At 39.4% G+C, this 12,397-nt stretch overlaps 2 protein-coding genes across 3 annotated transcripts in view; one reads left to right on the forward strand and one right to left on the reverse strand.

Moving 5' to 3' along the window:
* Positions 1 to 12,397, reverse strand: part of LOC116843713 — a 52,126-nt gene that overhangs the window by 32,224 nt on the left and 7,505 nt on the right. The window lies entirely within an intron of this gene.
* Positions 1,761 to 12,397, forward strand: part of LOC116843714 (mediator of RNA polymerase II transcription subunit 27) — a 35,185-nt gene continuing 24,548 nt past the window's right edge. Inside the window, exon 1 of the mRNA XM_032814385.1 lies at positions 1,761 to 2,067. The gene's annotated coding sequence lies outside the window, so the exon portion shown is untranslated. The remainder of the gene's footprint in view (positions 2,068 to 12,397) is intronic.

The raw sequence follows: 12,397 nt of genomic DNA on the forward strand, positions 1-12,397 counted from the left end.
CTCTCTCTCTCTCTCTCTCTCTCTCTCTCTCTCTCTCTCTCTCTCTCTCTCTCTCTCTCATGTGTAAATTATAGAATTTAAGTTTTGGATGGAAAAAAGATTTGGTTGAATTAACCAAATATCTGGTCGAATATGAACGATCCAGAAATTCCGATTGAAGTAACCCGAATTCTGTTTAAATCAACCAAAAATCTTGTTAACTTAAAAAAATTTGGGTTACTTCGATATCTGGAATATCTGGATCGTTCATATTCGACCAGACATTTGGTTAAATCAACCAAACCTTTTTTTCCGTATGTATGTTAGAATTGCATTTTGGTTATTAATAGTCAAATCGTACACGCAATTTTCACGTAAAAAATTCAAATTATACATGTACTCCAAAGATTCAAAATGAGGATGTTCCACTCTCTCCACAGCGGGATATAACGAGTTAAAAATGTTTATTTCTCACGTCGATCTTCACTCTCCGATAGCTGATAAAATGATCCGATAGCTCTCAAACCGATGAGTCGTATGCATTTTTCATGAGGCTCTTATTGCAGTCTTACAGTCCGTTCCACGTGTAACAGATAGTTGACGATGGAAAGCGGCGTGGGAGGTAAGAATTCGCGGATGAAATTGCTAATTAAGTTGCCGTCAATTAAATTTACGTTTATACGCTGTGATTATAACCGCTCCTTCCGTTCAGTGGGATCCTCTAATTACACCGTTGAACCGGTGTTCCGACGTGCCGAAGGGTCGCGCAAAAAGTCGCGAAAGCTACGGCCGTTGCGCAAACGTCGTGAGCCGCGATTATGAATATTCAGATTGAATGTCACGCTATATATCATGACTTCCTTGACAGTCATAGCGGCTGGCATTTAAAGATTCTTCTCCTCATTATCGTGCCGGCGGCCGTTCATTAACGTGGAAACAAAGAGAGGAGTGCTTTGGAGATCCCGTTTTTCGATGCCGGCGATATGAAAAGAGCACGGTACTCTCCAAGCCGAAATTTTAATTCCACTCTTAACTCTGCTAATTTCACCGAATTTGAAGTAACTATGGAGGATCTCAACGCTAAAGGTTATTGTTCTTTGATGTTATAAGCGATTATTGCAGCTTTCATTTCGTGAGGGCTTAAAAAGAAGGACCTCAAAATTACGTAGAGTTCAATAGCGCGCGCAAAAGAGAGAGAGAAAGAAAATAAAAATTAAGTTTTATTCTAGCAAAAAAATTAAAAGTTATATTTTTAGTGGAAAAGAGATAAGGTCGGGGCACACACTGATATCCTATTGAAGTTTTTGGGAGGACATATTTGTCCCAACAGTAATGAGTAGAGTGATAACTGATATGTTTTGAATGCCAAAGAAACCGTTTATTCAATTGAATGAAATTATTTTAATGGTAGGAAAAACACGGCAGTGTGAAAGGGTTAAAAATAATTATCAAGGATAAAAATTATTATCAAAGAAATTTTTGTTGTTGAAAATAGCCACTTGAGGGAAGAAAAATAATCGTTTTTCTTAGCAGTAGAATGAAGATTTTCCTGTGTGGGGAGGGGATGATTTGGCCCTTTTGCCGATTCCGTTTCTGAGGTCACGTGTGTCGCGTGCTATCCCGCAACTGATAGTCATTATGTATTGAGCCGGCGAGCACGCCGCGACGCGGAGCGCGTTGTTTACAAATCATTCGATGGCCGTTGAGGAGTGACTTCGCCCTTTTGTGCTAATTGTTTTGGAAGTGTTGCGCGCGTCGCGTACTATCTCGTAATCAAGTCAGTAAGTTTCGGGCCGACGAGCAACACGCATCACACACACACACATACATACACATCGCGACGTGGAGAGCACATGTGTCATTAAAATTCCTTGTCGGACGATTAAAATATTTCGCCTGCTCTTGAAATACTCTATCGGTATCGAAATCGCTCTCGTCGGCATCGCGTTATTTGATATGTGTCATCGAGTCGTATCGTGTCAGTGTCAGTGCTAGTGTCAGTGCCACAACGGAGCAGTCGGATTCGAGAAACCAGGAAGCCGGATTGGGAAGCCAGGACGTGGGCAGCGACGCATCATGTATTTTAAGGTGTGTCAAATCAATTAACATATAGAATTGTCCGCTTTTAACGGACATTTTGCCGGAAATAAGGCGACGCCCTGAGTCGAAATTTAGGCCGGTATTCATAGTCAATGATTATACAAAAAACAACCGTAGTCTCGCGAATCTCTGATTATTGGTCAGTCTGTATTTATTTCATGTCATAAGAACTATTAATTTAAATAGATGAATAATGGCCCATATCACTGGGAATCTGTAATTATCCTTCCATTTGAACATGTTCAATAATTTACAACTATAAATATCGGTCTTGAAGAAAAATCTCATTTGTTGCTTTTTGCGTCTAATAATGCTCCTTAAGCGACTTCCGTTTTGTTTACCTCTGCCAACCGTTCTTTCTATTTACCTTTATTGTGTCGAAATACCAAGCTCAAGTCTCTCTTGGTGCGCAGCATTATTGGACAAATAGCTGTTATCCTTATTCTTACAGCTCCTTCTTCATTAGTCCTTTTTAGGACTGAGAAGAGTCCTTTTTAGGACCAAGAAAAAGAAGAATATGAATAAAAAATTATTGGTTTACTCATTCCTTCATTTCCTTCTTTGGTAGATTACTTAATTTGCTTATCTCACATACATGTATATTTCGTCTGCGAAGTATTTAATGCATATATACGGTGTTTATTGAAATTTAAGTTAAAGAGTGAATGCGTATAAAATATTGAGATAATCACATATTAAATAATTCTGAGATAAATCTTTCTTCAAGAATCAACAACATGGAGCAAACAGCAGTAATAAACTATCTGGAGCACATCAAGGTAAGACTAATTTATATTTATCTTGAGATTCTCTATTGATCCTTCAAGTTCGTCGGAACTTGCAGGTTTAACGTAGAATCTAAATTTCGACTCAGGCAATCCTTATGCATACGCGATATATCACGGTGTGACGGAAAAGCCGCTTATTGATTTCACCAAAATATGGAACGTGACTGGAATTGTATTACTCATTCCAGTCTATAGCCTATACAGAAAAAATAATTTTTGTATTTGAAACTAATATATTTGGTACACACGATTTGGGGTTATGGCATTATATGCTTTTTACCTTTATCAAGTAGATGTATTATTGCGAAAGCAAGACATATAGACAATTAAATTTTTTTGTTCTAATTACCAAACATTTGGTTTTGATACCATTTCAGCCAAATTATGATCCGGTGTACCAAATTTCCGTTTCGACGACAAAATCCTTTTTCCAGTGTACTACTTCTGAAAGATTATCAATAATAATATGTATATACCAGAGAGGATCTAATCTTTCACATCTTCACGAATTAGCACGTTCGCTGTTATCATTCTCCTGAGAAATTCGCCACAGGATATCTTGTATTTTGCGTTTCTTTTTTTCATGTAATAACGTAAAACACACACACATACGTGACGTCGGTCTTATGAAAATCGCTGCATCACACATGCATGACGCGTAGTAGCGAACGTGTTAATATCAAAGGAGAAAACACGGATGTGAAACTTGCATTTCCGAGCTTATTGCACTTTTGAGCTTAAAATTGTATGCATACACTGAGAAAAGAAAATATGTGGTGAGATTAACGAGAATCTTCTTGAACAAATAAAATTTGTTTGAGTAACCGTGTCAATCAATTAAACAAATTACACGGAGAGAATATTACAAGTTTCTTTCATATTAATTCTTTTCAATTTTATCATATTTCTAGTAGTGCAGTGATAAACTATAAGTGAGGTTTATATTGCTAAGAAATACAGAAAATTTCGCCAAAAACGTAGCAAATTTTCCAGTGGCACATTTCAATTACTAAAATATAAATACACTAAGAGAATACAAATATCTAAAAAATAAAAAAATATTTATTTGGTGAGCACTAATGATATAGTCACTTAAATTTAAATTATTTTATTTAAATAGAATAAACAATTGCTTTTTTATAAAAAAGCTAAGGTTTCAAGAAAATGTAGATTTTTTTATTTGAAAAATATTTGAAAAATATTTTTTATTTGAAAAATATTTTATATTAGTATATATAAATATATATTATTAGTACACAATTATTTATCAAGTAAATAATTTTTTTAGTTTTTTTTCTCTCACAGTATGAAACGAAAGGATAATAAATTACTGTACGGAAAAAAGGTTTGGTTGAATTAATTAAATCTGGTCGAATATGAACGATCCAGAAATTCCGATTGAAGTAACCTGAAGTCTGTTTAAGTCAACCAAAAATCTTATTAACTGAAACAGAATTCGGGTTACTTCAATCGGAATTTCTGGATCGTTCATATTCGATCAGATATTTGGTTAATTCAACCATACCTTTTTTTCCGTACGTGGAATGTTAATCTCGGTTATAATATTCTATAATAATTTTTTACTAGAAAATTTGTCCCTAATTGCTGCAAAGTTATCAATTGATTCGACGATGTGGTCAGCAACTATATCTAGGCGATGTATCGCTGTGCCAACGCGTGCATTTGTTCAGTTTATTAATTCATTAATTTCATTGTCCAGTAATTTGTTGATCGGGACACAATATCTATATGAACGAGAGTAGCCGTCAATTTTGTCGACCGAACCACTTTGTTTTCTCAGTGCATGAATATCAAGTCCAGGTTTGTACGCTTTTCTTAGAGAATTTTTTCGCAATCGACCGTGCGATATCTTAAATTCCGCAACTCGCGTGTCCCGGCATACTTCTGCCCTAATAAATGTCGCGAATTAACGTCACACTGCGCGGCGATCCGCGTACGTGTACGCGGCGATTTGCCCGCGAGAACGTTCCCCCGGCAAAAGAGACAAAGAGACGAGGATACGAACGAGCGTAGGAATGCGTGCGGTTAATGCACGTTGTACGCGCACGTGAAGGTGCGTATTTCGTGGATAGAGGCAACCGGAAGAGGCTGAGGCACCCGAGTGGAACGCGGCCCGACTGCGCAGAGAGAGAGGAGTAATGACATTGTGGTTCAAGTCAAATAAAGCCTTTCCTAACCAGGGCCGCTGTTAATAAGGCCGCTAATGCACACCTACATCACTCATTTCGCGAGTAAATGGAGTGTTAAGGGGGAGAATGTCGCTAGGGACACGTGAATGTAACGACAGAAGTGCGTTGTCACCATGAGTTATGGTGAAATCAAACTTTTGTCAAATCTATCTCCGATCTACTCAGACACGATAAAGTTTTCTTAGCCGCGCGAATAACGCCGTGTTGTTCAACATCTCGAAATTAAAGAATTGAAAGCGGAAGCGATTAGAATTAGGATTGAAACTAGGCATTGATGGGATCAGAAAAATTAGAATTTATAAAATAAAATAAAAAGTAGGATTTAAAATAAAATAGTTATACAAAATAAAATTTAATCAACTATATTTCAGAGAAACCAGAATTTGTAAATAAAATTTAATAATTTGTAAATAACAATTCACGTAAGATTTAATAAACTAAATTAAAAGGGAATTGGAATGTTATATACAGAGCAAAGTTTAAGATATAATTGGCAAATTAGATTTACAAAGTTTAACAAACTATAAAGATTTCAAAAGCTAAAATTTCAGGTAAATAAAACAGAAATTCAGGACTTTGTGAGAGAAAATTATTTCGAAACGCAACTTTGTTTTCACGTGAACTCATCGATTGAAAGAAACAGGCGCGTTTCGCGTCAATTAAATTGAAAATAACGTATTGGGAGTCGAAAGTCGTGCGCTGGTGGCGATCGCTTCTCGAGCCGTTGAACGAAGAGAGGATTAGCGAAATGCTCGTTACGATCTCGACGGACTAGATCGCGCGGATCATTGAACTGCGCTTTATGACCAGGTAGGGTACAATCGGACGAAAGTGACGTAACGTTAAATCACTTCGTACACGTAATTCGTCTCCGGTGAGTTCTCGGAACAGACGCGCGCGTGCATTTTCATTACACTCCGCGGTAAGTACCCCGGCGGTGCCGAAATTCTTTGCCTACGGCTTTCAACAACGTAGCAAGGCTCGCCTCTATACGCGTGTGTACACACCAGCGCGATATGACGTTCGCGACGTTCGAGGAATTTAATTTACATACAACGATCGGCGTAAATATTTCCCGGGCGATCTTCGGGTGAAGAGAACGCGGACATTCTTGGCTTGTGCACGTCGCCCGAAATATCCTGCCGTGAAATTGAGCCTTCGCGAATTACTCTCGCTCCGACAGAGGCGCGACACATCGTGTTGCGAGAGAGAAAGAGAGCAAGCGTAGTTCCTCTGAAAAAAAGGAAGTGTGAGGAAGAAGGAAAACGTTCGTTGTACGCTACTACAAGCGGATCTCGATCTTCTGACCTCTATCTAGATGAACAAACGCGCTAACGCAACAAAGAACGCTCTCGGGAGGATGTGCTCGTTCGTGAATAAATTTTACACGCTGATAAATCCGTTTGATTTTCTCATCAGGCCGCCGCTTTATCGCGTACGCATCGTAACACATGCGTTGTGTACACATTAAACAGAGTAATGTCGGGGAAGGATAACAGCCTGAATTCACACCGGGAATCTTTCTTCCTCCTTATCTTGAAACCAACGTCGCGCAAAAAAAATCTTGCAAGAACATAAAATCTTGAGGTTTACACTTGCAGGAACATAAAATCTTGAGGTTTACACTTTTCTCTTTTTTTAAGTTTGAGCGACTTTGTCACCGAGTCTCTCCTGTGGAATAAAATGGCTGTATGATACTTTGGCGTTTATTCTGTGAACTCTCTTTTGTTCATAAAAGTATCTCTGAAAGCCGGTTTTTCAATGATAGTTTAAACTTAAATTTAATTTTAACTTAATTTAATTTTAACTTAAAATCTGTTTAAACAAAACAAACGCATTGTTAGAATAGAGTTTAAACTTGAATCCAAATTTAAACTGCTATTGAAAAACCGACTTTAAGGGTCTATTTTTCACACATTGGTAATTTAAACTTAGGTTGCTTTAAGTTTAAATTCATTCTAACGTATGATTGATATGTTTAAACGGAGTTCGAGCTTAAATCTAAGTTCAATCTACTGTCGAAACATCGGCCTTCAATGTGGCTCATAAACCTTCTGATTGGCTTTCAGTCTTAGAAGCACTTAAAGGCACTTTTATCGATGAAAGAGAATTCAGAGTGACGACCGTTGTTCCTTCTCTTCCAAACATGTTAACTTTCTCTTGATTTTTTTATATGTCCTCTCATATTCAAGCATGAATACAAAAAAATATGTACTATATTTTAATAAATATTACTTGAAGCATTTCATAAAAATTAGTATATCCATAAATCTATCATAAGTTCATTATCAAATTGATTTAAAATATATTCTGAATCTTAATAAGTTTAGCATTTCAACCAAGAATGTTAAATTAAAAGAAAAATTCGTTTTACTTATTACATAGAATCGAATCAACTTTCTTTTCAACAAAATTTTGTAATATTCTTATAGAGAAGACGTACATTCTTTTGAGTACATGATAATAAACTTTTCTCAAATTTGTATGTGTGTGTATGTGTGTATCTGCGTGTGTGATAAGTACATTTTAAGTATATCTATTACAAGACTATTATAAAGAAAATATTCTTTGTTGAAGACAACCATTGCTTAAGGGAGGGAAAGTAAATTGAGTAATCGCTTTTCTTAGCGATGGAATGATATTTTTCTGTGTGTAAATAGGAAGTTTGTGCCACATTCGAGAAAATTACATTGTTTGTCTGCTGGTTATAAGTGTATTCATATTCATTTTGAGAGGTCTATCTTCCGAGAAGGATGGATATCGATTATCCGGCTAATAATATCGCGCCCTGATTCGTCCGCAGCGTAACTCGGTGATCGCTCAAGCATCTCGCAGGTCTGCGATAATTAAAGTAATCATAGCGGAAACGATGGCAGGGTAGTCGGGATAAGTTGATATTTCCTATCTTTATAGAAACATGCAAGAAATCAAGAGAGAAAGAGAATGAGAGGGGGGGAAGCAGAAAGACAGAGATATAGGAGGAGATGCGGAGGATCCGCAGAAGATCCAGTTTCGAAGCCTGTGTCATCATAACTCTAACATCCCGTAGAAACCCGACGACGAGGACTTTATCTCGCGCTGAGTCTCGCGTCCCGTGAAACCGGCCGTGCCTCATCTCGCAAGCGTGCTCGGGCAGAGAGAAAATAAATCAGGCGCGTTTAGCAGATCGTTAAAGGGACATTACGGGGGCAAGGCGTGTTAATGACGCTAATTTCCAACAGCCGTGGTCAATTTCACGACTTTCCTCGGAGCGCGGACGACAAGAGGAACGCGGAAACGCGGTCGAATTAAAATTAACTCTTTCCCGAAGAGATGCCGCGGAACACACGGATCTCGAGCCGCTATTTTTGCGCCGCGTCCTTCCGCCCGACATTTCCGTGTTTTCCTCTCTTTCTCCTTCTTCTTCCCTATCTTCTATGAACCAAATCCGAGAAGGAAGCGTCTTACGCGCGCCCTGAAACGCAGCGGAGGAATGAGGATCGCGATTCGCCCCGCTTATTATCGCGTCCACCCCCGCGGACTCTCGCCAGCTGCGCGACGAAGGCCACAAGCTACGTCGAGTCGAGTTTCACGAGTGCGTTCGCCGCGGCTTTATTATTATTGCGGCATGCAGTGATATGCGGCTGTGCGCAACGGAAGAGCGTGTGCGGCGAGCGGGGGCTGGCGCCGAGAGAGCGCACCGCGCGCGCTGGATGCTGCATTCTCGAGAGAGAGCGAACGCGCGAGCACGCTATAACGTATGGACCCGGGTTATGTAAATAGCACGATCCGCGAACAAGGCGCTAGGTTAAGCGGGTTGGTCCCCGCAATATCGAATAACGGTGCTGCCTCATCGCGAGAGAAAGAGAGAGAGAGAGAGAGAGAGAGAGAGAGAGAGAGAGAGGAAAAGAGAGAAGAGATAACTCCTCTGCGATGTACGTCCTGCGCGAATCTAACAATAGTAGCGAATTCCACGACGCAACTGAATGGAACGTGCAATTTTCATCGCGATGCCGATGACACGCGGAATCTCCAACACGTGTGTGCGCGGGTTAACGATGATAAAATTTCGTGCGCGCTCGCCGAGCGCGAAATCAATGCGCAAACAAGGGTCCCGCATAGAAATTTCCCAAGGTTTTCTCAGATATGTAACATAGACGCATAGATTGGAATGCTCAGAATTGCTCTTAAATTACCGTCGAATTGGTTATCCCGCAGAAATAAATTTTGTATACCGTAAATAAATTTTCAATCATATTTTTTTTCTCAGTAGATATTAAGTTTAAATTCATTCTAACCATGTACGATTGATATGTTTAAACGGAGTTCAAATTTAAATCTAAGTTCAATCTACTGTCGAAAAATCGGCCCTCAATGTGGCTCATAAGCCTTCTGATTGGCTTTCAGTCTTAGAGGCACTTAAAGGCACTTTTATCGATAAAAGAGAATTCAAAGTGACGATCGTTGTTCCTTCTCTTCCAAACATGTTAATTTTCTCTTGATTTTTTTATATGTCCTCTCATATGTATTTAAGCATGAATACAAAAAAATACGTACTGTATTTTAGTAAATATTATTTGTATCAAACATTTCATAAAAATTTTTATATCTATAAATCTATAAGTTCATTATGAACATCAAATTGATTTAAAACATATTCTGAATCTTAATAAGTTTAGCATTTCAACCAAGAATATTAAATTAAAAGGAAAATTCGTTTTACTTATTACATAGAGTCGAATCAACTTTCTTTTCAACAAAATTTTATAATATTCTTATAGAGAAGACGTATATTCTTTTGAGTACATAACACATTGAGACCAAACGAGTTCGATTTGTGATGCGTACTTGTGCCCAAATATGAAAACAGTGTGTCAGTACTTATTAATACTTGGTCGTATAAAAAACATCATACATACGGAAATAAATACAATTCCAATGAATAAATTACATTAAATTACATTAAATAAATTACATTAAATTGCATCAAGTACACATATTAATGTAACATCGGGTAACGGTGTGTCGAGTAGTTTCTACTTAGACTTCAGAGACTAATCTCTCTGAAGCGCCGATGTGTTTACGTTGAATATTTATCCGATCATATTCAATCGGTATCTCATTCTCGCTCTCTCGCGCGCTCGTACTTGATAGCTCCTTGAGTAAAATCAATGTTACGATACTCTATCGCCGCCGTCTCCGAAACTGCTCTTCGTCGTTCTCAGAACGGCGAGGACGCGTGAGCAGCGACGCTTCGTCGTCGCTCTATAAATGAAGTAACACCTCGCCCTGCCCGACAGATTAATCTCTTCCTTTCTTACGGACTTCGCGGCCCGCTCACAAATCCACTTCGCGCCGTAAACATCGTACATCCCGGCTGTGCAACAAGTTAAACAGATATCGAGAAGATTCTCTGGAAGCTGCGTAGATTTGTGTCCCCCACGAGCGAAGCCACGTAAAAATAGCGACGCCATTTAAACATGAGCGAAAGGAAGCTAATCGCTCTTCACCGCGGTAAAAAAATTCTACACTGCATTTATCGTATCCATTTGACCCCGCTGATCCTTCTCCTATGATGATGAGTAAACGCTGAAATCTTTATGAGTCGATTTTGGAACTTTGAGCATATCGTAGCGCAGCCAGCCTCGAAGAAGATTCTAATCCGTGCGCGTGTATCTTTCTAAAAATACGAGAAGTATACTATTTCACGGCGGAAGAAACGCGTCTCTTACAGCCGGGTCAACTGCGACCTAGTTCTCGTGGCTGACATTATCCGCTGTATTATATTAAATCGATGAGATAAAGCTTTAGTGAAAAAAAGAATTAAAACGTAAAAAAAAAAGAAATAAAAAGAATTAAAAGTGGGAAAACAAATACTACGTGCGTTTGGCGATATATATTACACAACAGGAGCGAATGGCGCAACGCGGAAGGGTGACGGAACGGTGGCTATAAAAAGACGTTCCCTTTTGTAATCGCAGCGGCGTAACTGAACCGTTACGGCGGTTATCGAGAAAGAAAAACGATTGATCAAAGGAATCGCGGGCGCACGAAGGTTAACGGTCGCTTGGCTGGAAATCGTCGACCGAGCGAGAGAACGCGTGCGATCTTTCTCTTATTATTAGCGGCTAACCGCGTGTCTCGCGATGTTAACGAGTAGGTTTCGCGGCGAGAGAGACGAGATTCATCCTCGCGAGTAACGGGATCGCCGTTTCGTTAGTCCTGGTCCACGATAGGTGTAATAAGCCCACAGTTTTTTGCTCTAAGACCAAAATTGCAATATAATTTCTGACCAAAGGCGTTCCCCGCGCTGCAGGAAGTCACGTGATAGCACTTGAACTTGAGGATCGTGATGATGATGAGAGAAACGTCCTTTGCCAGAAATTTTGTTGCAGTTTTGGTCTTGGAACAAACGGCTAAAGTCTTGCCACACCCTTTGTAGACCGGAACTTACTCTTTCAAAGTGAATCAGTAAAAATGTTTCTGTCTGAATCAGTAAAATTCAAATCTGTTTTATTGAGATAATCAGCGGGTACTCACGCGGCATATGTGCCTCGTTGATTTTCACTAATTATCTCAATGTTTAACTCAAGTCTGGGGAAGTTTAGCGGGAAGGGAATGGGTCCCGTTAAATAATTAACCTATTTGTATCATTGGAATATTTAAAATTACGCGTACATCACTAACTTTTTCTTCAGATCGACGTCAAATGTAATGAAACTGATCAAAAACACATGATCTTTATATAATTCCATCCATCTTCAATAAGAGAAATTCATAAAAAATCAGACCATGTGCAGATGAACGGATGCATCCGCTTCTGATACAAATGATTAACTTGTTGATTTCCACGCTTGATTTCCATTAATCATCCCAACGTTCAAGTCAAGTTTGAATCACCCAAGATACGGCAAATAAATGCAATTCGCGATGACAGACCCGTTAGTACGTTTCGCTGATCTTCAATCGGCTATACATTTGATTTACACGCAGTTGAATTACGTTAAATCAGTGAGACGCGGCAATATTATAGCACCGATTCCTGGTAATCGGCACGGCATTCAACGTGTTAATCGATCCGAGTCGCCCTACGGCCGAGAATCTTTCTACCTCTTCCTGGTTCCGTACAAACAATGCGCGTTTTCTGAGGTTTTTCCGGCCGAGCGGGGCGAACAGCAACGGGCGAGTGGCTTGCATGCATCGAGCGCATCCGAGCGCGCAATTTTTCCGAGAGAAGAAACGTAACGCGAGAAGGCGAAAGTTGCCGTCACGACGAAAGGGTTGCGTCTGCGTTATCCAAACCGGTTGGCACGACGCGATTTCGCAATCAACGGGAAGGGC

Source organism: Odontomachus brunneus, unplaced genomic scaffold, assembly GCF_010583005.1.
Source record: "Odontomachus brunneus isolate Ranch 3 - 2012 unplaced genomic scaffold, Obru_v1 Obru_scaffold_035, whole genome shotgun sequence".
NCBI lineage: Eukaryota > Metazoa > Arthropoda > Insecta > Hymenoptera > Formicidae > Odontomachus > Odontomachus brunneus.